A 25,623-nucleotide genomic window follows, 5' to 3' on the forward strand; every position below is an offset into this window, starting at 1 on the left:
GGCAGTACGACCTCTGACCCATAAACTAGGAAGAAGGGTGAGTAGCCTGTTGCTCTGCTTATTTGAGTTCGTAGCCCCCATACTACTTTAGGTAATTCTTCAATCCATTTGGACCCATAGTCCACTAGTTCTTCATATAACCTTGGTTTTAATCCAGCTAGTATGAGTCCATTAGCCCTTTCTACTTGTTCGTTGGCTTCTAGATGTGCAACAGACGCATAGTCTATACTAAAACCACAGTCTTGTGCCCAGCTTTTGAATTCTATAGCTGTGAAGGGGGAGCCTAGATCTGTGATGATGCGATTGGGTATGCCAAAGCGGTGCATAATGTCTTGGATGAACTCGACTGCTTTGGTTGCGCTGTATTTCATGAGTGGTTTGTATTCAATCCACTTGGTGAACTTGTCGATTGCTACAAAGATGTACTTGAAGCCGCCTTTTGCTTTCTTCAGGGGTCTTACTTGATCCAGCCCCCAGCAGGAAAAAGGTCAAGCGAGTGGGATGCAGATAAGATTGTGAGCTGGTACATGGGCTTGTCTTACAAACATTTGGCAACCTTTGCATTTTCTGACAAGTTCTTCTATGTCTTTCAAAGCGGTTGGCCAGTAGAATCTAGTGCGAAATGCTTTGCCAACCAGTGTTCTTGAAGCGGCATGATTTCCACAGCAACCTGAGTGTATTTCGTCTAAGATCTCTTTGCCTTCTTCAAATGAGACACATTTTAGGAGTACTCCTGATGATGCTGCTCTTCTGTAAAGTCTTTCTCCTACTAGAGCATAGTTTTTGCTTCTGCGAACAACTTGGGTGGCTTTTGCTTTATCTGCTGGCAATTTATTTTCTTTGATATAGTCGATGAAAACTTGGCTCCATGAAGTGTTGATTACCAAGATCTGAACGCCTTTAGCCTAAATTTCATGGGTTGTTTCTCCAAGTTGTTTGATAGAGGGAACTGATAGCTCTTCTATGAATATGCCAGGTGGAACCTTCGCTCTGTCTGATCCGAGCTTGACGAGGACATCTGCTGCAATGTTGGAATCGCACAGGACATGTAGAATTTCTAATCCTTGGAAATGTTTTTCAAGTTTCCGTATTTTAGCACAGTAAGCACCCATGTTTTCTTTGGTGCAATCCCAATCTTTGTTGACTTGGTTGATGACTACTGCTGAATCGCCGTATCCGAGTAATCTCTTTATTCCGAGGGTAATTGCCACTCATAGCCCGTGGATGAGGGCTTCATATTCTGCTTCGTTATTTGTAGCTTGCCATAATATCTGAAGGACGTACTTGAGTTGTTTTCCTTCTGGAGAAATGAGGAGAACGCCTGCACCGGCTCTGCCAAGTTTGAGTGACCCATCAAAGTACATCTTCCAGTGGTCAAGAATTGTATCTGATAAAGGCTGTTGAATCTCTGTCCACTCGGCCACAAAATCGGCAAGGGCTTGAGATTTGATTGCTTTCCGCAGGGTGAAATCGATGTTAAGAGCTCCGAGTTCAACTACCCACTTTGATATGCGTCCTGTCGCATCTCTGTTGTGTAAGATATCTCTGAGCGGGAAGTCTGTCACCACTGTGATCTGGTGGCTTTCAAAATAGTGGCGAAGCTTGCGTGAAGTGATCAATAGGGCGTAGAGTAGTTTTTGTACATGCGGGTATCGTATTTTTGATTCAGATAATACTTCACTGATGTAGTATACGGGTCATTGTACTTTATACACGCGTCCTTCTTCTTCTCTTTCTACGACTATTGCCGTGCTGACCACAGCAGTAGTCGCCGCAATGTATAGCATCATATCTTCGTCTTTCCTTGGGGGTGTGAGAATTGGTGAGGATGTGAGGTATGCCTTAAGTTTCTTGAAAGCTTTGTCGGTCTCTTTTGTCCACTCAAACTTGTCTGTCTTCTTTAGTAGTTTAAAGAAAGGTAACCCCTTTTCGCCGAGTCTTGATATGAAACAGTTGAGGGCCGCCATGCATCCTGTTAGTTTCTTCACATCTTTGATACTTCTAGGTGGGCCCATTTCTGTTATAGCTCGAATTTGCTTGGTGCTGGCTTCAATCCCGCGCTGACTGACCAAAAATCTGAGTAGTTGTCCTGAGGGAACTCCGAATACACATTTATTTGGGTTCAACTTCCATCTCTATCTCTTCAAGTTTTCGAAGGTTTGCTTTAAATCTTCAATCAGAGTGTCTGAGTTCTTTGTTTTCACCACTACATCATCCACGTATGCCTCCACATTTTCACCAATTTGATCCCCAAGGCAAGTTTGGATAGCTCTTTGGTATGTGGCACCAGCGTTCTTTAGTCCAAACGACATGGTCTTGTAACAGTAAGCACCGAACGGAGTAATGAAAGACGTCTTGCTCTGGTCTTGTTCTTTTAATGTGATCTGGTGATACCCTGAATCGCAATCGAGAAAGGATAATAGTGCAGACCCTGCTGTTGAGTCGACTATCTGGTCAATGCGTGGTAGCCCGAACGGATCTTTTGGGCAATGTTTGTTGAGATCTGTGTAGTCGACGCACATGCGCCATTCGTCCATGTTCTTCTTCTGCACAAGGACCGGGTTTGTCTGGATGAAGGATTTCTCTGATGAATCCGGCTGCCATTAGTTTTGTGATTTCCTTTTTAATCGCTGCCTTTTTGTCGGGTGAGAATCGTCGTAGCCATTGCTTTACAGGCTTGGAGCTTTCATTAACATCAATTCTGTGCTCAGCCAACTCTCTTGGGACACCTGGCATGTCGGCCGGCTTCCAAGTGAAGATATCTTTGTTGTCCCGAAGAAAGTTGGTGAGCGCGAGTTCCTATTTTGCCAAGAGGTGAGCACCGATGGTTGCTGTCTTGGAGGTATCGCCAGTGCCCAAGTTGATTTGCTTGATGTCGGCTTCTTTTGGTGGTGTGATGATGCTGGGCTTTTTAGCCGGTATTTCTAATTCTTCTTGGCTCATCTCTGCAGCAATTGTGGCTATTTCTTTTCTTCCATTGTTGGCTTGTGCTTTGGCTGCAATTTGGATTGCCTGAACGTCGCAGTCGAAAGCACGCTTCAAATCACTTTGAAGAGAAAGGATACTGTTGGGTCCTGGCATCTTAAGCAGCAAATACGGGTAATGTGGTATCGCCATGAATTTTCTTAGTGCCGATCGTCCGAGAATTGCGTGGTATGATGACTCAAAGTCCGCCACCTCAAATTTGATGAATTCTGTATGGTAGTTTGAGGGTGTTCCAAAAGTGACTGGTAGAGTAATTTGTCCGAGCGGCATGGCTGCTTTGCCGGGTACTATTCCATAAAAAGGTGTGCTTGTTGGTGTGATCATCCCGGCGAGTTATAGTCCCATCTTCCTTAGTGTTTCTGAAAAGATGATGTTGAGTCTAGCTCCTCCGTCGATTAGTACTTTGGTAACAGTCATATCGACAATAGTTGGGTCTAGAACTAGTGGGTAATGGCCTACATTCCCCACGCTAGTCCATTGGTCTTCTCTTGAAAATTGGATTGGATATTGTGACCAATTGAGATATCTTGGTGTAGTCGGTTCTGCTGTCATGATAGTTCGTAGTGCTAGTTTTTCTTGATGTTTGCTTCTGCAATCTGGAGCCCCTGAGAAGATCACTGCTACTGTTCCCCTAGGTTTTTGGAATCCTTTGTCCTCGTGGTTGTCTTCATCTTTTTCTGTTTGTCCTCTTTGGTGTTCTCCTTACTATCCTTTCTTGTGTATCGATCATTGAAAGTGTAGCAATTTTCGATGGTGTGTCTCCCATTGGGTGCAATGGGCAATGTATGTTTTCAATGTCATCATATCTTCTGGGTTTGGAAAACTTCTTTGATTTGTCGGTCATTGCCACGGTATTGTCTAGTCTACGTTTTTTTTCTTGATGTCTGCTATTTCGATAATTTTGCTTGTCCGGGTTGTCCTGGTTGCTTCTATCTGGGAACCTCTCTCGTGTTTTTTCTTCTGCAGTAATCATCTTTTCTACTGTTCATCTAAATTCTTCATTGTTTCTTGGATTTTCTTTGCAGAAGTCTTGAAATTACCACCTAGCCATGATTCCGTGAGAGAAAGCTTCAATTACTTCTCGTTCGGTGATGTCATGCACTTGAGCTCGTAGTTCGCCGAATCATCGATAGTAATTTCTGAGACTTTCGCCTCCCTTTTGCTTGAGTCCTTTTAGTTCTGCATGAGTGATTGGGTGTGTAATGATTCCTGCGAAATTCTCACAAAAAGCTCTTTGTAAATCCTCCCAATTTCTGATAGATCCTAGATTTAATTTATCGAACCATTGGAGGGGCATAGTTTCTAGTGCCATGGGAAAGAACAGGGTTTTGATATCATCGTCTCCTCCAGCTAGTTCAATTGATTGTGAATATATTCTGAGCCATTGCCTTGGTTTAGTTTTGCCATCATACTTGAAGTGGTTAGACGGTTTGAACTTGTGAGGTAATCGTACTGATGCAAGCCTGTTCACGAAACAGGGGAATCTGTCGTGCGTTCCGGCTTCTTTGAATTTGGATTCGGCACCTCCTTCTAGCCAACTATTGTTTTGATGGGAATAGTTCTGCGAGGCTGTCTGGGTAGGCACCCTACTCCTAGTCTTTCTTGGTTGTTCAAATTGGTGGCCTTGATTATGTTCCTTCCTACTTTCTCCGTTATGGCTTCCACCTGGCCCAAGTCTTTCGAAAGCAGACTTCCTTTGATTTTGATCTTCTTGCCTATGGGTTGTTGATCTGGCGGGTAGTCTTGATTGGGCTCTCTCTTCATGCGTTCTCGGGATCGTCGACCGGAGCAAGTCTTAGAGCTATTCATACTTCTCACCGGGATATGAAGTTGCCCTGAGTTCTTCTAATGCTTCTCGAATCTTATCGTAAGGCGTATTCACCGTGCGTCTTCCTTCGACTTCTCGTTGTGATTTTCTTCTGTCGTATTCAGCCAAATCTGACTCGTATTTGATCTAGGCTTCCCTGCGTTGCCTAGCACGGTGTTGGCGCCCTTGCTTCAACTTGTTCTTCCTTTCTCTAGCTTGTTTTTGACTCTTGGTTTCTCCATCATAGCCCTGGGCAAAGGGTGATATGTTGGATTCTGATTCATCTGATGACCTGACATCGGGTGCTTCTGGGGGATTTAATGGTGACTGAGGACGTCGAACCATGAGCACTTCCCGTGCATGAGCCGTTCTGTTATTAGTGTTAGTTTTCATACCGTCGGAGTTGCTGATGACTTTAGTAGATGCCTCGATGTCGCAGATCGAGTCTCCTTCTTAGTAAGGTAGAATAGCTGTTGTTGTTGTGCCGACTAGTTGGGTTCTGCTATCTTCAGGAATGGAACCTGGCCAGTGGATGATACAGTCTTGTGATGTTATCGTTAGCATGAGACCCCCCTGGGCTCCTGTCAGTGGTATCCCAAGCATTAGATTGAAGGATCTTTCGAACTGTTCCTGATAAGATGTTGCCATGTTTAGGAGTCCAAGTGGAGGAAGATCCGACTTCTTGAAGGGATTCTGCGCGTACTCTGAGTTGTATTCTTGATAGGTCAAGGCCGCATTCTTAAGTCCCATCGGAAAAGAACTCGGTTTCCCGAAAGGACTCGGATAAGACTCCAATTCGAATGCGGAGCTCGAATTCAAGTCAGATGCGCAAAGCTGTGGAACCTGAGTTGAATCAGACACTATGAGCTACGTGAATCCTCTAGAGATTTGATCTATCATGGTCATCGGAATGGAATCGTCTTCATGGTGTTTCGAATCTTCGAGGAGATGACTTTGGAGCTTGCCATTGTTGTCCGCCTCGTAGATCCATGAGCCAAAGATGAAAGTGGATCCCGTTGAGAAGATCATGTTGTTGAGGTCCATCGAGCTCTCGGATGCAATTTTGCAGAAAGCCCCTACTTGGCGCGCCAGCTATCGATGTTTTACCACCGATAGCCTGTCACGGGGGTACTCGGGGCAGTATGTTTAGACTTTGGGGTATGCTGAACTCGATGGTTAACGCAAGAGATAGTCGATTTATCCTGGTTCAGGCCCTCGATCATGGATCGAGTAATAACCCTACGTCCAGTCGGTGTTTAGCCTTTGCGTTGGATTGATTGTAAAGTGTTGTGTTGTACAATTGTTGTTTTTTTCCCTAGGCGCCCTGCCCTCCTTTATATAGTCAGGAGGCCAGAGTCTTAGTTGGTTTATAATAAGAGTTCCTAGTAGGATTACTGAATAGTACTACTACTAAGATTACATGGGAAGAATCCTAGTTAGACTAGATCTTCTCTCTCCCTTACGGGGTATCCTGTGGGTCCCGCATTGACAATGACCTAATCGACGACCAGTTCTGAGTCACCGCGAACATAGAGTCACGTAGCGTCGAGTTCAATGGCGATGCGTAGTCCGTTGATTAGGGCCTCGTATTCCGCGATGTTGTTTAAAGCTAAAAAATAGAGGTGGATGGCATAGCGGAGCCTACTTCCGTCTGGGGAGATCAGAACCACTCTGGCCCCCAAGCCAGGCACCCTTACAGATCCATCAAAGTATATTGTTCAGTACTCATGGGTGACATCCGGTGTCGGTAGCTAGACCTCCATCCATTTGGCGACAAAATCCATGAGAGCCTGAGACTTAATAGCAGTATGAGGGGTATACCTGATGTCATGGCCCATGAGTTCTTGTGCCCACTTGGAGATCCACCCTGCGGCATTGCGGTTGCGGATGATGTCTCCAAGTGGGTATGAAGTGACGATCACAACTTCATGGTCGGTGAAGTAGTGTAGGAGCTTCCTGGTCGCCATTAGAACGACGTATAGGAGTTTTTGCACCTAGGGGTACCGGACCTTAGGGTCGGTGAGTACCTACTTGACAAAGGATATGGGTCGCTGTACCTTGAGCTGGTGTCCCAGCTCCTCCCTTTCGATGACCAGGGCCGCACTAACCATGTGGTTGCTTGCCGCGATGTAAAGGAGGAGGGGTTCTCCCTGTTTGGGAGCAACAAGGATTAGGGCCGATGTTAGGGATGCTTTGAGGCTTTCCAGAGCCTGTTGGGCCTCCTCAGTCCAAATGAAGGTGTCCGTCTTTTTGAGGAGCTTATAGAGTGGCATCCCTCGTTCGCCGAGCCAAGAGATGAAGCGGTTTAGGGCAGCTAGATAGCCAGTGAGCCTTTGTACGCCCTTGACATTGCATATGGGGCCCATGTTGGAGATGGCTGTGATCTTCTCAGGGTTGGCCTCGATGCCGCATTTGAACACGATGTATCCAAGTAGCTTCCCCTTTGGAACCCCAAAAACACATTTCTTAGGGTTCAGCTTGATGTTGAACCTTTGGAGGTTCACGAATGTCACGGCCAGGTTCACGATCAGGTCGCAAACTTTGGCTGTTTTGACCACTGTGTCATCAACATAGACGGCAATTGTTGGTTTCGGCCACTCGACTTGATCAGGCTGATCGAGAGGGTCAATTTGGTCGACGAAGCATTGCTGCATGCACCTTTGGTAGGTGGCACCCATGTTCTTCAGACCAAAAGGGGTGGTTATGTAGCAGTACGAACCATACGGGGTGATGAACGAGATCGCGAGCTGATTGGATTCTTTCATCGCGATCCGGTAATAGCCTGAGTAGGCATCTAGAAAGGAGAGGATCTCATAACCCGAGGTGGAGTCAACTATCTGGTCTATGCGTGGCAAAGGAAAGTGATCCTTTGGGCACGCCTTGTTGAGCCTAGTATAATCAACACACATTCTCCAATTCCTAGTCTTCTTTTTGATAAGAACGGGATTGGCAAGCCAGTCGGAGTGGAATACCTCTCTGATGAATCCTACTATTAGGAGCTTGGCAATCTCTTCACCTATGGCCCTGCGCCTCTCATCGTCGAAGTGACACAGACGCTACTTGGTGAGCTTTGAGCCTGGGATAAGGTGCAACACGTGCTCGGTGACCTCCCATGGTATCCCCGACATGTCAGAGGGCTGCCATGCGAAGACATCATGATTATCATGTAGGAAGTCAACGAGCTCACATTCCTATTTCATCGGGAGCTGGGTCCCGATCTGAACCATCTTGGTTGGGTTGGCGGGGTCGATTCCCACCACCTTGGCTTCTTTGAGCGGATGGAAGGCCATCGAGGAAGTTGGTTTGTTGCAGTCTGGGACTACCGGAGCCGATGACTCCCCAAGCTATGGGAGCTCAGACGAGTTGACAACCGCGGTGGTGAGCTCATAGTGCTCACGGTCACACGTGAGGGCATGCGAAAAGGCGCTACTCATGGTGATGACACTGTTTGGTCTCGGCATGTTCAGCTTTAGGTAGGTGTAGTTGGGGATCACCATGAATCTAGCATAGCATGGCCGTCCCAAGATGGCGTGGTAGAACCCTAGAAAGTCCACCACCTCGAAGGTGAGGATCTTCGAGCGGAAGTTGGCCCAACTACCAAACGTGACAGATAGATCGATCTGTCCGAGAGGGTATGCCTACGCTCCAAGGATTACCTCGTGAAAGGGGGAGCTCGCCAGGTGGAGCTCTGATCAGGGGATGCGCATGGCATCGAGGGTGTCAATGCATAGGATGTTGAGGTCGCTGCCTTCGTCCATCAGCACCTTGGTAAGGTGCTTCTTGCGGACAATGGGATCGACGACGAGCGGGTAGCGTCCTAGTCTCGTGACGTGGGAGGGATGATCCCTCTAATCGAAGGTGATCGGAGATTCTGACCAGCTGAGGAAGGAGGGGATGGCCGTCTCGATGGTGCATGCCTCTCTATAGCGAACCTTGTGCTGTTGCTTGGACCAGATGGCATCAGACCCACCGAAGATCATGATGCATTCGGTAGCATCGAGGAAAATGTCCCCGTCCTTGCCTATAGTGCCTCCTTTCTTGGCCACCACCTCCTTGCCGTCTCCCTCCTTTGGCCCATGGGCCTGTTAGAGGAAACATTTTAGGAGCTCGTAGTCCTTGTAGAGGTATTTGATAGGGTAGGCGTGGTTGGTGCACAGGTTGTCCATGAGTTTGTTGAAGTGGTAAGGCAGTCCTTATTGGGGCTGCTTGCCTGTGTGATCAGCTGCGGCTACCACCGTGGTGTTGTCCGATCGGCGCCGATCATTTTTGTTCTTCTTGCCCCTCTATGTGGAGGGGCCCTCATCTGGGTCCGCGCGCTTGACCTTGCCTTTGTCCTGGCCTTTGCCAAAGACTGCTCCGATTGCCTCCTCGCCAGAGGCATGGTTAGTGGCAATGTCGAGCAGGTCATGGGTGGTATGGGGTTTTAGGCAGCCAAGATTGTGGATCAGGGACTCGCAGTTCGTCCCGGAGAGGAATGCGCTGATGATGTCTGTGTCGATGACATCAGGGAGGGAGTTGCATCGTTGGGAGAAGCTATAGATGTAATCCCGTAGGGACTCGCTAGGCTCCTGCTGACAGCTCTTGAGGTCCTAGGATTTTCCAGGATGGACATACGTCCCCTAGAAATTCTCGACGAAGACCCTCTTGAGATCCGCCTAGTCGTAGATGCTGTCGTGCGGGAGAAATTCAAGCCATGCCCGAACATGTTCCTCCACGCAAATGGGAAGATACTGAATGATGAAATAGTCATCATCCGCTCCTCTGGCCCGATAGGCGAGCCAAAAGTCTTCGAGCCAAATGCCTAGGTTTGTCTCCCCAGTGTATTTGGCGATGTTGGTGGGTGGCTGGAATCGCTGCGGGAACGGTGCTCTCCGGATACGCCGACTGAAGGCCCGTGGTCTCGGGCCCTCAGGGCTAGGGCTCTGGTCATCTAGCCGGTGACCGCACCTAGGGCGCGTTTCATCGCTCCCCTCGATGGTTTGGCTAGGATCCGTGTCGCCTACCACCGTACGGTGGATGTCATGATCGTGCCGGGCCCGATGCCGGTTGTTGACGATGCTACGTGCGTCCTAGTGTGGATCGGGCTACTCGGGTACCAGTGGTCGGTGTGGGGCAGGCGCTAGGCCAGACCGTGGTGGGGCTGCCGCCCCCGGAGTCACGTTTGACGACTGTAGCGGCGAGCGAATGGAGCGATCTGTCTGGCACATCCCTGTTCCCCTAGTGGGGAGAGAGGGTGCGGGTCGGAGTCGTGACGCAGAGCTTTCTGTCTGTTGGATGATGATGGCTTCTACTAGAACCCATAGGTTCCGGTAGACTGCCCGCTCCCAGGGGTCGACGGGCTTAGGAACACCACGCAGAAGTATTGCCATAGCAGCGATATTCTGGCCCGCCCGGGTGAATTGGGGGAGATCGTTCCCCTCGTTCACGATGTCGTGTTGGACCTGACGGGCGTGACCATGAACGCCACCCGCCGAGCCATGCGCATAGGGCGCAACATGCTGTACCGACTGCGCCGGCGTAGGCGGCGGCTGGCTCTACTACCGTTGTCATAATTCCTTGGCGTGCGCTTGCATATACGTGAGGGCCCCTGCACGTGGGTTCAGAGGGGTGTGAGTCTGCGTGGACTCCACAACCACCGACGGCTGTCCCAGAGCGTCCGTCATAGCGCACTCCTAGGACGAATGGTGGTGGGGTGCCACGTCACCAATGCTAGAACCGTCGCTCTCGCCCTCGCCATTTGGGAGTTCGGTAGGAGCGTAGCCTGCCATTCCCATGAATTCAGATGTGAGGGGGATGATGCCAGCATCCTTTGGAGCCCCCGAGCGCACGCATCTGTGGAGGACGTGAGGCCATAGGGGAATCGATCATACAGTGTTTGTGGTCTAGGTGATATAGTCCCTCTGGGTGATGGTGGGAGACAGTAAGCAAAGAGTAAATAACAGTACGTATATTGCTTACAGCGAGGTTTGAGCAGAGAGTTTGCTCGGAAAGAAGCGCAGATGTCGCGTCATCGAAGACATGCGTCCCGAAGTTGATGGAGGGCGCTCCTCCAATGGGTACCGGGACGTGAGCCTCCTCGTAGAGGTGTAGCATGTCGAGCCAGTCGCCGATGAAGTCCAGGCTTCCAAAGAGGAAGGCCTAGGATGGCTCGAAGATAGGTGTAGCCCGCACCCCAGCTGGTGAGAGTGTGGGAAACTCTAGCGAGCCGAAGCGAATCGTATCGCCTAAGCCTACCACGATGAAGGTGGTGGAAAAGTGGGCCATCTGATGACCAAAAAGTGTTGAACGTACAGCGTCTTCCCCACGGACGGCGCCAACTATCAGTGCAGAAAGTGGCCAACTAGTGAATATTTGTAGTTTTGTCGTACGTTGTGATCGGAGGTGGCCTAGCACTCAATGACACAGGATTTATACTGGTTCAGGCAACGTGCCCTATGTCCAGTTTAGGTCGGTTAGTGACTTTATTCTTGAGCCTAGGTGCTCGAAGTTTGCTGTGGAGTTACAAACGAGAAGGACAAAGAAGGGGTGTACAGGAGGTCCGGTCGGCTCTGGTCAGAAGGGCCGGGAGCGACGGGAGCTGCGCTATGAGTAAGTGTTCAAGTGTGTGCTTGGAGTCCAAACCCAACGGTTCTATAGTTGTGAGCTAGTGAACTTGATTGGTGCTTGTTATCTTCAAGAAGGGCTCTCTCTTTGTTGGAGGGGCACGTCCCCTTTTATAGATAAAGGGGATGGCTTTACAAGTGAGAGGGTGAGAGTACGTATGCTACTGAGCCTTGTTGCCCACGCTGGCGAGTACAAGATAATGGTAGGCGCCTACAACACTGTTGATGTCACTGTAGAATGTCAGATGCATGCGGGAGGTCGTGCTGCCTTTTTCAGGGATGGTAGACGTCGGTACCTGCAAATACTATTTGATGCCTAGAGGCATGTGAGGAGTCTTGTTATGTTCACCCGGTATGGTAAATCCTGGCGCCCATACCGCTATCGATGCCCAGAGGCACGTGGGGGGCCTTACCGTGTGGGAGTTTTAGTGGCCCCTATAATACAATAGAGGGAGATGTCGGCACCTACAATACTATTTGTGTCAGGGTGGCTGTAGAGTACTGTTCCGTGCAGGGTATGGTCCCTGGTACAGTGGTTTTGACTTATGAGCCTTGCCTTGCTTTTCTCCACACGTCTTCTGGTTCCCACCGAGCGGGCGTCCCCGATCGGATGGCTCCAGTCGGCTCTGAGTGTGCCGATCAGAGAAGAGTGGTGAGCAGGGTTCCTGCGAACCTGGGTCGGAGTTGGAAGTAGTGTTTTGGGCCAGGCCTTCTGATCGGAGAGGCCGTCCGGAGGCGGCTAGAGTCGAAGCGAACGCTCCGATCGGAGAGGTGGGCCGAAGTAGCCGACGAGCGGGCGGTGTTCCTCTTCGGCCAGACCTTCCAGTCGGTGACTGGGCCGCTCTTCCGGCCTGTCGTTTTAGACTCTTGGGCTAAGCCTTGGCGTGGAAGCCGGTCCCCGAGGGACCCCGGGTTTTATGAACCCGACAATAATTATATATGAACAAAAAATAGATAGACCACAATAACTTATATAAAGACATTTCCTAAATCATAAAAACACATATGGTAAAACCAGGGGGAAAAATTAAAAAAATAAGCAAGCTTACTGGAATCATTTCAATAGAATTACATTACAACACAAAAAATGATTTGATACATTCAATGACAACCAACATAATTGGCTTACAAAAGAACAGAGGACCAAAACAAAAAAGCTTAATCAATCATGTTTTGCAAAATATCTACAAAAAAAAGAGTTTCAGCAACCAAATAGCCAGGTAAACAAGCAACAAAACAAAAACTCACATGACGAGGCTGGGAAACTAAGTTCATATAACATAAACAAGCTAGCACAGCAAGCAACTGTTGGAACTATGGATGTTGAAAGACAACACATTTAGCTGCTTCTACGGGTCCATTCGATATTTAAAAGACCAGACAGGTCAACTGTCTACGGCGATTACAAGAATAGGCAAAGTAAAATACTCCCTCCATTCTAAATTATAAGATGTTTTAGCTTTTCTAGATACGTAGCTTTTGCTATATACCTAGATATACACTATGTCTAGATACACACTAAAAACAATATATCTAGAAAAAGCCAAAACGTCTTATAATTTAGGAAGGATAGAGAGTACATAACAAAATATATCAACACAGTTGAAACCTCTCCGCAGATTTTGTGGAGGGAAGGCTTGCCTCGGTTTTTTCCTTCCCCAGACCCCACTCATATGGGAGCCTCCGGCACTGGGTCTGCCCTTTAGTTGAAATCATACAAAAGAAAATGTAAGAAGCCAAACTGTTTAGACAATAGTAACTCCTGGTTATGTGCAATGCCTTCTCATCGTTGGGAACAAAAGAACTTACAGTGACGCAATATAACAATCCACAGGAAAGAAAGGGTAATAGCTCAAATTGGTTACCTAAAATTATCAATAAGGATAATTGCTTCAAAGGCCAGCAGAGAAAGGAACACAATCTTCAGATCAATAGATGGATGATTTCTAACTGAGCAAAACACAAAGGAAAAGAAGCAAATAGCCAGTTAAACTGGCAACAAAACAACAACTCACATAACAAGGCTGGGAAAATAAGTTCATATAACATAAACAGGAAAACAATTCAATCATATAAGCTAAATAGGTGCCAATTAACTGAAACAACTTTAAGAAATTATTTAGCAATTTTTACATGATAACATAAACAACAGACATAAACAAAAATTCATCAAAGTACTAATCGTGTAGAAATTATCAAACAACCAACAAGTACAGGAACAACAAATATTGTATGAGACGTAACAAATTACAAAATTGAATACGCTATATTACTGAATATCAACACTAACAAGTTGAACTAAGCAATTTGTCCAAATAATCTAGCGGCTGACAAAGCATAAATAGCAACACCAAATTTAGATATATATAAGCAATACATTGGGAATTCAAACAGCAAAGGAACCGAAGGAACAAAAACACAAGTATAGATCCGATTTCTACATAATAACAACTACCCAAACTCACCGTAGGTACTTATCCACACCGGATAAGGACTACGACTTCAAATCAGTAATGGAATCCACCTCCAACTCCAACTCCAGATAAGGCTACAACTCAGCCTCTAGCTCTACAATAGCGTCCAACTCCGCAACAGGCTCAACCTCGACCGACGACTGCGCCTCGGTGAATACCTAGTGTTCAGACTCAACAAAAAAATCCGCCTCAGCCAAAGCTCCACCTCCGACTAATCGAACAAATAGAATAAGAACAGAGAGAAAATAGAACCTAAATCAATACGAGAACAACAAAGATCTACAACATCGGATGAAAAAAATGGGACCAAAACTAACCTGCGATGACAAATCGACGTCTCGACGATGAAGAGCTCCATCCGGTGCGGACTACGCCTCCGTCATCGTCAGAGAAGCGGGGAAGACGAAAGGAAAAGGGGAAGACCCGCCTACAACTCAGCGTCCAGATACGGAACCGTGTGAACCTCGACAACCGGCTCGACTTCGACCGACGACTCCGCCACGGCGAGGACCTAGGGTTCAACCTCAACGAGAAGATCCGCCTCAACCAAAGCTCCACATCCGGCTAATCCATCGAATAAGATAAGAAACAAAGAGAAATAGAACATAAAATCAACTCGAGAACAACAAGATCTACCTAATCTGATGACAAAAAAGGGACCAAAACTAACCTGCGATAGCAAAACAACGAGGAAGAACTCCGTCAGCCGTGGGCCCCGCCTCCGCCACCGCCAGACGAGTGGGGAAGACGAAAGGAAATGGGGAAAGAAAATGAACAGTTCAAAAGAAATAAAGGCGCGTGTTTCCAAAAAAAAATGCTGACAAGTGGGCCCCAGGCGTCAGCCAAATAAGCAAAACTTGCCACGCAGGGGGCGGGCGGTGGCCATAGGAGCGCAAAGGATAACACGAATGGACGAACGAGATCGGTCAAAGGCCAGATCGAACGACCACAAAGACAGTGTGACGGGAGCCAAAAAATCACACGGGCAACACATAGCTTTTGTGAAAAAATTACAAATTTTATAGTCAAACAATGACAAAATTATAATAACAGGTATAAAAAATATAGGAGAAGTGCACGATTATATTAAAGGAAATTAATGTTTATCACTAAATTCATCATGAAATATATTTTTATAGTCTACCTATTTTGACTCAATATGTTAATATTATTTTTTATAAACTTAGTGAAATGAAGTTTCTATCGTTCCACTGCAAGAGTTCAATATGAGACTTCAGACATCTTAGATTTCATTCATAGAATGAAAAGAAGTTTTTTGGAGGCCCTTATCCTCACTACGCCTAGCATTGAGTAGTCTGGGTATTGACCTTATCAACTAGTAAATCAATGAGGGCTCTATTTGAGTAAGCACCTGAATTGAATCGGCACCTGAATCAGACTAAACAGGTTGTTTGTCATTGTCAGGCTACTATTCATTTCTTCTTCCAGATCCATGAAGTAAGACATTGATTTTGCAATAAGGTCAATTATGTTCATTGCGTAAATTTTCTTCAAAAACATTGGTGCACATGTAAACGAGTTGCTCTATCGAGCTGAACTATAGCCGTGCGAGAGATATCTTAACATATACGGAGTACTAGATAATTTCTTGTCAACTTTGATTTTGACCGGAGTAAAGTTGTATTTATCTTTTTTTCGAAACGGAGGTCGTAGAACCTGCTGTTGTGGGCACAGTCACGTTCCGCGTCCCGGGAACGTGGATCAGTTTCGTTCCGACAGTGAAAAATCCTTTCTGAAGGAGCATTCCACGTTCCACAATCCTCGTTTCATGACCCAATCGTTCTGGGAACTTTGTGACCACTGGCGGAGCCACCGCCTGGACACCCAGGTGGCTAGCCGGGCTCGTCGCCGACATTCGAAAGAAATTTTCTTTGTATCAAAGTAGAACCCTACAATTTTTTAGCTAAATATTTTTGTATAACAGAAAATACCCGGGCTCCTAAAAGCTTCTGGCTCCGCCTATGTTTGTGACTGTGGTTGTGGGCACAGCAGTTCGCAAGTCGGTGCACTGTATATATTCTACTAGGAGTACTCCGTAGGACGCAAACGGACTTGCTCGCTGGTACTGTTCTGCATTGGCCATTGGGCTGCTCTGTCTGTCTGTTTTCCAAATCCCGACGAGACAAAGCTCAACATGCACGCAACGCAACGGGGTAGAGTCAGAATTCAGGAATGAGCCCTGCACTGCACTTTCGTTGCGAACCCGCCAATGGAATCTCCCTCGCTGGGTCCTGCACTTCCATATCCTACAGGCTGCAGCAGACCAACGCAGTTGAGGGCTGTCCTGGTTACGGTAGGACCTCCTAAAATTCCTGTCACGGGAATATATGCATGGAGTATTAAATATAGACTAATTATAAAATTAATTGCATAACTTGCAACTAATTTGCGAGACGAATCTTTTAAGTCTAATTAGTCCATGATTTGACAACGTCGTGCTACAGTAAATATGTGCTAATGACAAATTAGTTAGGCTTAAAAAATCGTCTCGCAAATTAGCATTTATCTATATAATTAATTTTATAGTTAATCTATATTTAATGCTCCTTATTAGTATCTAAATATTTGATGTGACATGAATTTGAGAAGCGACTTAAGAAACAAACAGCCCCGAAGAACGATGGGATCATGCGAGTGGAGCTGGGAGGAGACCGAGATCGAATAAAGGAGATCATCACAGCACTGATCCATGGGCTGACTCGGTCCTGAGGTCAGGCAAAGAGTTCCCATTGTCAGAGGCGCAGAGCATCGAAACCTGGGTGGGTCGGCGCCTCGGCGGGGCGGGCGGGTCACTGGCTCACCGCTCCTGTCTGTGGATGCGACGCCTGCGGGCTGCGGAGGTGAAAGCGAGCGGACGGAGGGAAATTACGCGGAGACGCCTGCAGCAGATTGCGGGGTCCTCCTCAGTCCTCACCTGCGCGAGCGCCGCTCTGCCGGAGCCCACTTGTTGGTACCACTAGTACGGTCTCACGTAGGGGGGCGTCCAGTGCAGTGCTCTTCTTCCTCTGCTCTCGGTCTCTCCCTCCGGTCCCGGGGAGCACGCTGTCCGCGTGCCAACAACCGAGTGACCGACCGGCGAGTACCAGTACGGGGCTTTTTTTGACCTGGCCGGCTGGCCCCTGGGCAGACGCAGACGCAGCATGCCCGCTCCGCTGTCGACTGTTGACCGATGGATGGGTTGTTGGTTGGATGCTGGTCGAACGAACAAGACCACGGTCCATTTGCCCGCCACGGACCACGGACCGTCGAGTGAGATGCCACGAGTGTGCATGCATCGCAGAACGTGGAGCGTGCGTGCGTAGGAAATCAAACGAAAACTTTAAATAGCGGAGAGAGAGAGAGAGAGAGAGAGAGAGAGAGAGAGAGAGAGAGAGAGAGAGAGAGAGAGAGAGAGAGAGAGAGCATTTTTACAAGCGATGCCAGTTCCATGAACTCCAAGAGTGAAGCTTGATGTCGAGAAGCCGATGCCCGATGAATAAATAAATTAGTACAAGCTGGGGCTGGGTACCCACCCACATTGCATGCACTGTCCGCCCTTTGGACCACGGGCGAAGTATTCGTCATGGGGACAATTGATGTAGAACGAACTGAAGCTCTAGGTGGAGATCATATACAGTCCCACCAAGCTTTCACTCACGCGGTGGACGGTCACGGAACGGTCTAAGAAACCCCACGTGGAGCGCGCCTGCAGCTGCCGAGCTGGGCACGGCATCCGTCCACGTTTACCCCGATGCGGTTTACGAGTCCTCGTCGTCGTCCTCGTCTGACACAGTCCCCACAGACTGTTAAACTAGTTTACCAATCTCAAGGAGGTCGGCGCGGTTAGTTAATCTGCCGACCCACTTGATGGATCTGCTAATGACGTCAAGGCCAAAGCCCGGACAAAAACAAAAGATACCGCCCCCGTCTGGTCAGTGATCGCTCGCTTCTGCTTTTGCTACTGTGACTCTCCTGGATTTACGCGTTAAACTACTGTGACTGTGATCCGACAGGGGCAGGCATGCTGCAGGGGAGATAGGAACGTTCGCTGAACGTCCTGGGGGCAGTCAAGTCTCATGGTGGCTCTGCGCCTCTGCTCCAGATACCCATGACCGCTCACTGCACTGCAACGGGCAAATCAAACGGGTAGAATCGCTCGTTCAGAGAGTACCGTAGAAGCAGCAGGAGAGTTTCACCGCACGGCTTTATCTCTGGCCCCACATGTCACCGAGAAAGACGGTTAACGGCAAAGCTCCAACGGTCGTTACAGACAGTCCTCCTCAAAGTGTTTTTAATAACAAAGGGAAAAAACAGTAAAGCTATACTTCACTCGGGTGAATTAATCCCATCCATCACACGATTTCTGGTTCGTTGGATCTGCTTTTGGCTTCCATCCTCAGTCACCACAAGCTACGAGTTCAAGTGGGGCCGCATGGTCACCGTACGAAGCTAAACAAATTGGACGAAAAGATGTTACGCGGCCAGGCTGAGGGCAGTACGTGGCTGCATGGTGGCTGGCCCGCTTTTCCGCTGCCTTTACTCTCCACCGGACGCTCGGCTCAAATCCAGGGCGAGGATTGGTAGCTAGACTCGTTTGGTCACTAGGATGGTCGGGTCGCTGGGATGGTCGCCGCTTTCGTGAGCTGCCTATCAATTACCTGCCTAGTACTAGTACAGTAATAGTACTATGTATATTATCATGTAGACTATGAATTAAATTTTCCATTTACACTCCAGTTCAACTATACTTACACTCCTTAATCAGGTGTAATTGATAGGTATTATGAATGTATGTAATACAAGTTGGAAAAGTTTATTAGGCACATGTGTGTCTCATAGCTTTATTGCATTGTATGTACTTTTGATTTGTTTGTTTGATCCAATGCCGTCAAAATCATTTTTTTTTTGTATTCCATAGAAAATTTTTGTTTTTTTTGTACTTTGTATATTTTTTGTTTTGTTTGTTTCATGCAATGCTCTCATATTATTTTTGGTATTTGCAATCCATAGAAAATTTCAGTTTTTTGTATTTTGTTTATTTTATTTGATATGTTTGGTTCATCCATTGGCCTCAGAAAGCGTATGGTTTTTGCATTCCATAGAAATTTTTTGGTTTCTGTAGTTTGTTAATTTTCTTGGTTCTTGCAATGGCGGGAGAATTTTGTTTTATAGTTTTTTTTCGTTTGTTTTGTTCTGTATGATTACTTGGGTGACCATTAGGCTCCAATTAATCAAATTTTGCATTTTTGTGTTTTTTTATTTTTCTGGGATGTGGAGGTGTAGGTGTAGGTCGAGGCAGAGGTGGAGACTGAGGTGCAGTCATTTTCGGCGTCAATTTTGTTTCATTGATTCAATTTTTTGATTAGATGTTGTACATCTGGCTGCTATTGTTTTGATTCTATGTTGTTGCCGTTTTTCTTCTTCCTTGCTATTTGTGTTGTGGAGATGGTCAGGCAGAGGCCGAGACGGGGGGGGGGGGGGGGGGGGGGGTTGCTAATGGTCTTTCTATGTCATCGGTGAATTTTTAGAATCTAAGGTTTTCCTCTACTCCTAAATCATCCCAATTATCCTCTCTCTTCTTTTTGCTGACATAGTGTATCCTTTACATTTGGTTTGAAGCCTCGCAGGTACTGAAATGTTGGCTTCCTGCCTTTAGGTATTCTTTGAAATTTTGCCTTTTTGTTCCTCATATAGTTTTAGATCTAGTTGTGTTTCAACCATTAGTCATTTGTTGTATAGTTGTGTCAAGCTACTTGGATCTCACTAATTGGCAAAGTGTAAAGGTTGTTTAAAGTTTATTTTTCCTGTATTAATTCATGTTTTGTTCTATTTTTTAAAATATCATTCTTTTTTTTTGCATTTTTCATTTTTTTGATTATATGTTTGTTCCTTGTCATCTTGCTTTCTTCTTGGCAAATTTACTTTTTTATGGATTGTGAATTATTTTTTTTCATTTACACTAGAGTTGAATTATACTTATAGTGTTTAATCAGGTGTAATCGCAATGTATTATTGACGTAGGTAATACTAAGTGAAAAAAATTAGTAGTTGATTTGTTTGATTCATCCATAGAACATTTATTTTTTTTTGTTCTTAGTTGTTTTTCTGTATCATTTGTTCTTGTTATTTTGAATATTTAATTTACAAGGTTTTTTGTATTTATAATTTAACAAATTCTTGCTGTTTTTCGTGGATGAAGGTGTTCCGAGAGAATGCAAAATTCGTGTGATTTCAACTCCTGTTTCACTCAAATTTTGGTTCTAGTTAGTTTTGAGTGATTTAACATTTATGATTACTTGTGTGACTCCAGGGCCTCAATCACTTAGATTTTGTTTTTGATTCCATTTGTGTGATTTGTTCCCTCAAATTGCTTGAGTATCGAGGGGTCAAATCACCCAAGTTCCAGACAGAAAGATGAAAAAAAAAAGATGCCAACGCCCAACGACAACGAGTAGCAGAGCGGTCTGGTCAACTGTAGGAGACTAGGACGAGAGGTACGTCGTCATCATCGGCTCATCGCTCTCATATCTCCATTTCCCATTTCTGTGTTAGTCCTAACCTAATCTGCCTCGTCTGGACAGCTCAATTAGGACGGCACGCCACAAGTGTTCCAGTGCTCCGGTACCGCGGGCTGCGACTAAGGATGGCAAGATATTGCCAAAACGTTCTTTTCCCCGCTACGGAGAATTCATCCCGTCATCGTCTCCGTTAACTGTCTCGGGTATAGATTCTTGTTCATTCCCGTACTCGTCGGGTATCGGTCGGGTAACAGATACCTCACTTGGGGTCGCAGCTTAGCAATCGGAAACATTTCTTCTTCACCCGGGTACAAGTGTTGGAGTCTCGGAGATGCCGAGGAGAAGGAGCGAGGTTGCGAGGAGGACGAGCAAAGGTGGCAGAGAGACCGAACTGAGGAAGCGAGGAGCACGAACGCTCGTGAGGCAGGCGTGCTTGTGCTGCTGGCGGAGATGGTGAGGAAAAATTGAATTAGGGTTCCTAGAACACACAAACTATATATATGATTGTTCAGATTTGGGTACTCGCATGAAAGCTCAAATAATCGGGTTCACCAACGGGTAACGGGGACGGGTAAATAGGAAACGTTCTCGTACCCGCTATACCCATTGAGGATGGATTCTTGCCCATTTAGATATCCGTTGATAAAGATATGATCCCATCCTCATTTTCTAATAAATCGAATATCCGTCGAATATCGAGGCCCGTTGCTATATTTACCTGTTGCCATCTTTACCTGCGACTGCATAAATGCGTGTCGCTATAGTATACATTGCCCTACTTACCCCCTCGCCCCTCGGGTAGGTCAGGTGTCGGGACGATTCGCACGCGCGCAGCGGATGCGGATCGATATCGAATGGCAGAGACGTGCGTGCCGTGGCTGGTGACTGGTGGCGCCGCTGCATCACGTACGTACCTCTCGTCTTGGTCAGCTGATGGCTCGTTCCCTCGAGCGGACGACACGACGGTGAGCCACGGACGGCGTCCCCAATGACGTACTACTAGTACTATAATAATGCAGGCTTTTCTAAGGACGGGTTCTTCAATCTAATCCTATGACTAGAGACTAAAATAGCGACTAAAATAATGTTTATATTCAGTGACAGATACTGCGATAGAGGAGAGAGAGAAAAAGGTATGGATTGTTTAGTGTTAGTTAGCATCTCAAGAGACTACTATATTTTATTTTTAATTTAGTTTCTGGTGTTGATTCAAAGGGACTAATTAGACTAAAATTTAGTCTTTATTCTCTTCTCCCGTGAAAAAAACACACGCCCTAAAGCGTGACATGGGGACGACGTGACAGAGTAATATTGTTACAGTCCGCTAGTGTACTTAGGTCAGTTTCAGTAGAGGTTTCATCTCCCAGTTTCCAACACACCTATATTTTAGAAACAGTACAGAAGAGTTTTATCCCCATGAAACTCTCTCTACTCCCATGAAACTTTTATCTTCTTTCTCTTCATCAAAACAGTGCCATATTAGCATATTTAATGTCCATGAAACTCTATGAAATCCATATTGAGACTGGCCTTATATACAGCAGTTACAGTCAGTGATAGTTGTGGAGCAGCTACACGGCCGGTAGTGTATACTGCTGTCTGCTCGGACACTGCTGTCTGCTGACAGTCCGATAGTGTACTTAGAGCGTCTCCGACAAAGAACTCATATGACCGTTTAAATTTAAAATGGACTGTAAGAGATCTAAAATTAGCCTTAATAGAGTATCTATATGAAAGTCATATTTTGATTACTAAGAGACATAATCTAAATATGAATATCCTCTCTCCTGAAAATCCATTTATAAAAAGGATTCTCTTTTAGATTTTGTTGTTGGAGAAAATATCGAATATGTATTGAACCTTTTGCCTGTAGCGCTATCTAAAGGACAAATACATCTTGTATTTTGATGGTTGTTGTTGTTGAAGATAACCTTATATGCTCGGACACTGCTGTCTGCTCACGACAGTACACTACCGGCCGGCCGTAAGATTATTGGCACACATTAGTTTATCTGTTCGAAAAAAAGGATAACAAAGCTAACACGACGCGCTTATATAAGCTGATGTATTTGGGGACACTAGCTAGCTAACTACTTCTGTCTGCAGCAAAGTTATTAGGACCGGACCGAACTTCGAACCGGTAAGACCATCGGTTCACTAGTTCACTGGTCGAACCGTTAAGAACCGGTTGAACCGCCTGTTCGATTTTTGGACCGGATGAATTGAACCGGTTACAAATAATTCAAACCGGTGCCATATAATGCTATATAAAAGGTAATTAGCAACATATAGTTGATCACATAAATATATAAATAAGAGGATAAAAGCATAATTGCATAACCAACTTCCAACTAATCTACCCATAAGTACACAACACATACTCTAAAGTCTAAAATCAGCACGTGTTTGTTGACGATCCTTAATTCAAATAATCTGATCGTCAAAAGATAATAAAACGAATAATGCATTTATAGCAAGATAGGTCTTAATTTAACAAGTTTCGCAAGTATTGATTCTAGAGTTGTTTTACAGGATATGTCAAAAATGTGCATGAAAAAAATAATATATGGAGCACTTACAAATTGATGCATAAATGACTAGAATAATAATTAAATATTCACCATTGTAAAAAATCTTGAATACTAAAATGGAGTGTATCGTTGCAAAGTGCTCGTTGAGATAATTAAAATAATATATGATTTGTTCCATTTAGAGTTAATCTGAGAAAATTATGAATTTTTTAAATTTAAAGGTGACGTCGTTCTGCACCAACAATGCCAAAAGTCAACAGAGCTAAGCCAGGCGCAACACCACCACGCGTCCACGCATCCAATTCAAATTCCAACATGAGCAGCAGCCTAGTGGACCCACAACTGGTAGGTGGACAGCGCACAGCCGCACACGCACTCCACATCTGCACTAGGACCACGTTGCAGCCTGACGCACGCTAGCAGAACTAGACTGGGACGGTTCACAAGTAACCAGCCGGTTCACCGGTTATGTAAAAAACCGGCCGGTTCACATGGTACAGGTACAGCACTGGAGATCCTGGATTCCGGGCTGCACACCACGCTCGGTTGTAGTAGACCGGTAGGGGCAGTTGTAGGCAGGATGTGCATGTATTTGTCTTAATGCACATGTATGGATTGGAGTAGAATTAAACTAAATTTCATATTGATCCACTCCTATCAATCCATTCCGACGCACGTGGGTTGAAGTGAATACATGTACATCCAGGCAACGGGGCCTCGATATCCGACGGGTATTTGATCCATTAGGGAATAGGGATGAAATAATATCTTTATCCGCGGGCATCTAAATGGGCAAGAATTCATCCCGACGGGTATAGTGGGTACGGGAACGTTCTCTGTTTATCCGTCCCCATTACCCGTAGGGGAACCCGACTATTTGAACTGTCATGCGAGTATTAGGCCCAAAGAAGCTTAACATAGGTATTTTGGCCCAAATCTGAATAATCATATATATATTTTGTGTGTTCTAGGAACCCTAGTTTAATTTTTCCTCACCATCTCCGTCAGCAGCACAAGCACGCCTGCCTCACGAGCGCTCGTGCCCCTCGCTTTCTCAGTTCGGTCTCTCTGCCACCTTTACTCGTCCTCCTCGCAACCTCGCTCCTTCTCATCGGCATCTCCGAGACTCCGACATTTATATCCGGGTGAAGAAGAAACGTCTTCGATTGCAAAGCTACGACTCCAAGTATTACTGTTTATCGGGTATGCAGTACCCGTCGAATATATATTATCCAGACCGATGCCCGACAGGTATGGAAATGAGAAAAAATCTATACCCAACACAGTTACGTCCCGTCGCCATCCTTAGGCAGACACCGAGTGAAACTGTTAAAAAACAAACAAACAAACAGATACGAGCCGGGCCCAGCATGCGCGCATATGCCTGCCCGCACGCAAACGCAGGGAGACGACCGACCGACGTGGTACCTACCGAAGCATGCTTGTTTGGTTGCGGCCTCAAGGCAGTCAAACTCGTCGGCTTCGTCGCGCATGCGCCGCGGCAGGCATATATGCTGCCGATTTGCTTCATTCACCATGCTCGATGGCTCTCGCTACTGCTTCAGTTTCAGTCTCGAAGGTTTTCGACGAGCGATCAACCAGTCTGATCAAGTACTAGCAATCCATTATCTCGGAGGTTTGGGCAATGACAGCTAACATGGCCAAAACGCGTCAGAGTTCTGTAATGTAACACGAATGTTTGGAGGGATTGTCATCGACGCTCGTCTCGCTCTCCTACATGCGACATCAGGCAGGCTAGCTCTCACCCACACTGTTGGTGTCGTTGCTTCATGCATGCCTTCTATGGACGGAGGGAGTAATCACCATATTTATTTATTTATTATTCACGTGTTTTAGATAAAAAAAAATACTCCCTTGATCATGAGCTAGGAGGCTGGATTTTTGTGACTTTGGATTGGATGCGTATATCCAACAGTCCCCCTTGATCATCTTCTTCATTCCTATTCCGGCCATAAATGGGACAAATTCATTTTAGCCTACCATTGGCATTTTTTAGCCTACCATTGGCCTTTCCTAGCCTTGTCCCATATATAAATGCATCAATAAGGTATGAAAAAAGTTATACTTTCATGAAACTATGTTTCAAGATAGATTTACTCGCATCACTTCCCATTCAAACTTAATATATATGATCTTTTTTTCAAGATAAATTTACTCAGTATCACTTCCAAACATTCAGACTTAATATATATGAAAAATGTTTTGTATTCAAAGTTTCAAGCTATTGACTGAGGCCAATCTCCACTTATTTGTGATAGAAGAGGATTATATCTATCACTACATCATAAGGTGTTGCCTTTGCTCGATGCCATTTATTTTCCACATTTAACCCTTCATCGTCACTGAGAAAGCGAGATTATAGTTCCTTCATGTGCGCACAATAAACCAAAAGAGGGCTTTTACATGATTTTTTGAGTATATACTTCGAGTTTTTCAAAAAAAAAATCACGTGGGACTGATTTTGTAGCTTGACGTATAACAACTCCATAACAAATGAGCAAGATCTATATGGTGCCCCCACTTTCACATAATGCTCGAATAGCAAATACATAAAACCTAGTGCCCCAATATTTTACTCGTGCTTGTTCTTGCACACTTCCTCTTTGCTCTCTTGCACCCTTCTTCAACAACCTTCCATTAGTTTATTTGAGCAGCCGAGAAAATGGTCAAGGAATGAGAACAAAC

The 25,623-nt window shown here is 45.9% G+C and overlaps 1 long non-coding RNA gene across 11 annotated transcripts in view; it reads right to left on the minus strand.

The window, feature by feature from the left end:
* The window catches only part of LOC136450915 (uncharacterized), a 28,871-nt gene extending 14,206 nt beyond the window's left edge, over positions 1-14,665 (minus strand). For 3 of the 11 annotated variants that reach the window (XR_010758488.1, XR_010758480.1, XR_010758479.1), the window contains exons 1-3: positions 14,539-14,665; positions 14,186-14,432; positions 13,860-14,026 (exon numbers count right to left, since the gene is read on the minus strand). This is a non-coding gene — a long non-coding RNA (uncharacterized lncRNA). Of the gene's footprint in view, positions 1-13,003; positions 13,095-13,203; positions 13,345-13,859; positions 14,080-14,185; positions 14,433-14,538 lie in introns of all 11 variants that reach the window. The other 8 variants (XR_010758484.1, XR_010758482.1, XR_010758486.1 and 5 more) reach the window with 8 other exon arrangements.
* Between the last annotated feature and the right edge of the window lie 10,958 nt (positions 14,666-25,623).

Source organism: Miscanthus floridulus, chromosome 5 (genome assembly GCF_019320115.1).
Source record: "Miscanthus floridulus cultivar M001 chromosome 5, ASM1932011v1, whole genome shotgun sequence".
Taxonomy (NCBI): domain Eukaryota; kingdom Viridiplantae; phylum Streptophyta; class Magnoliopsida; order Poales; family Poaceae; genus Miscanthus; species Miscanthus floridulus.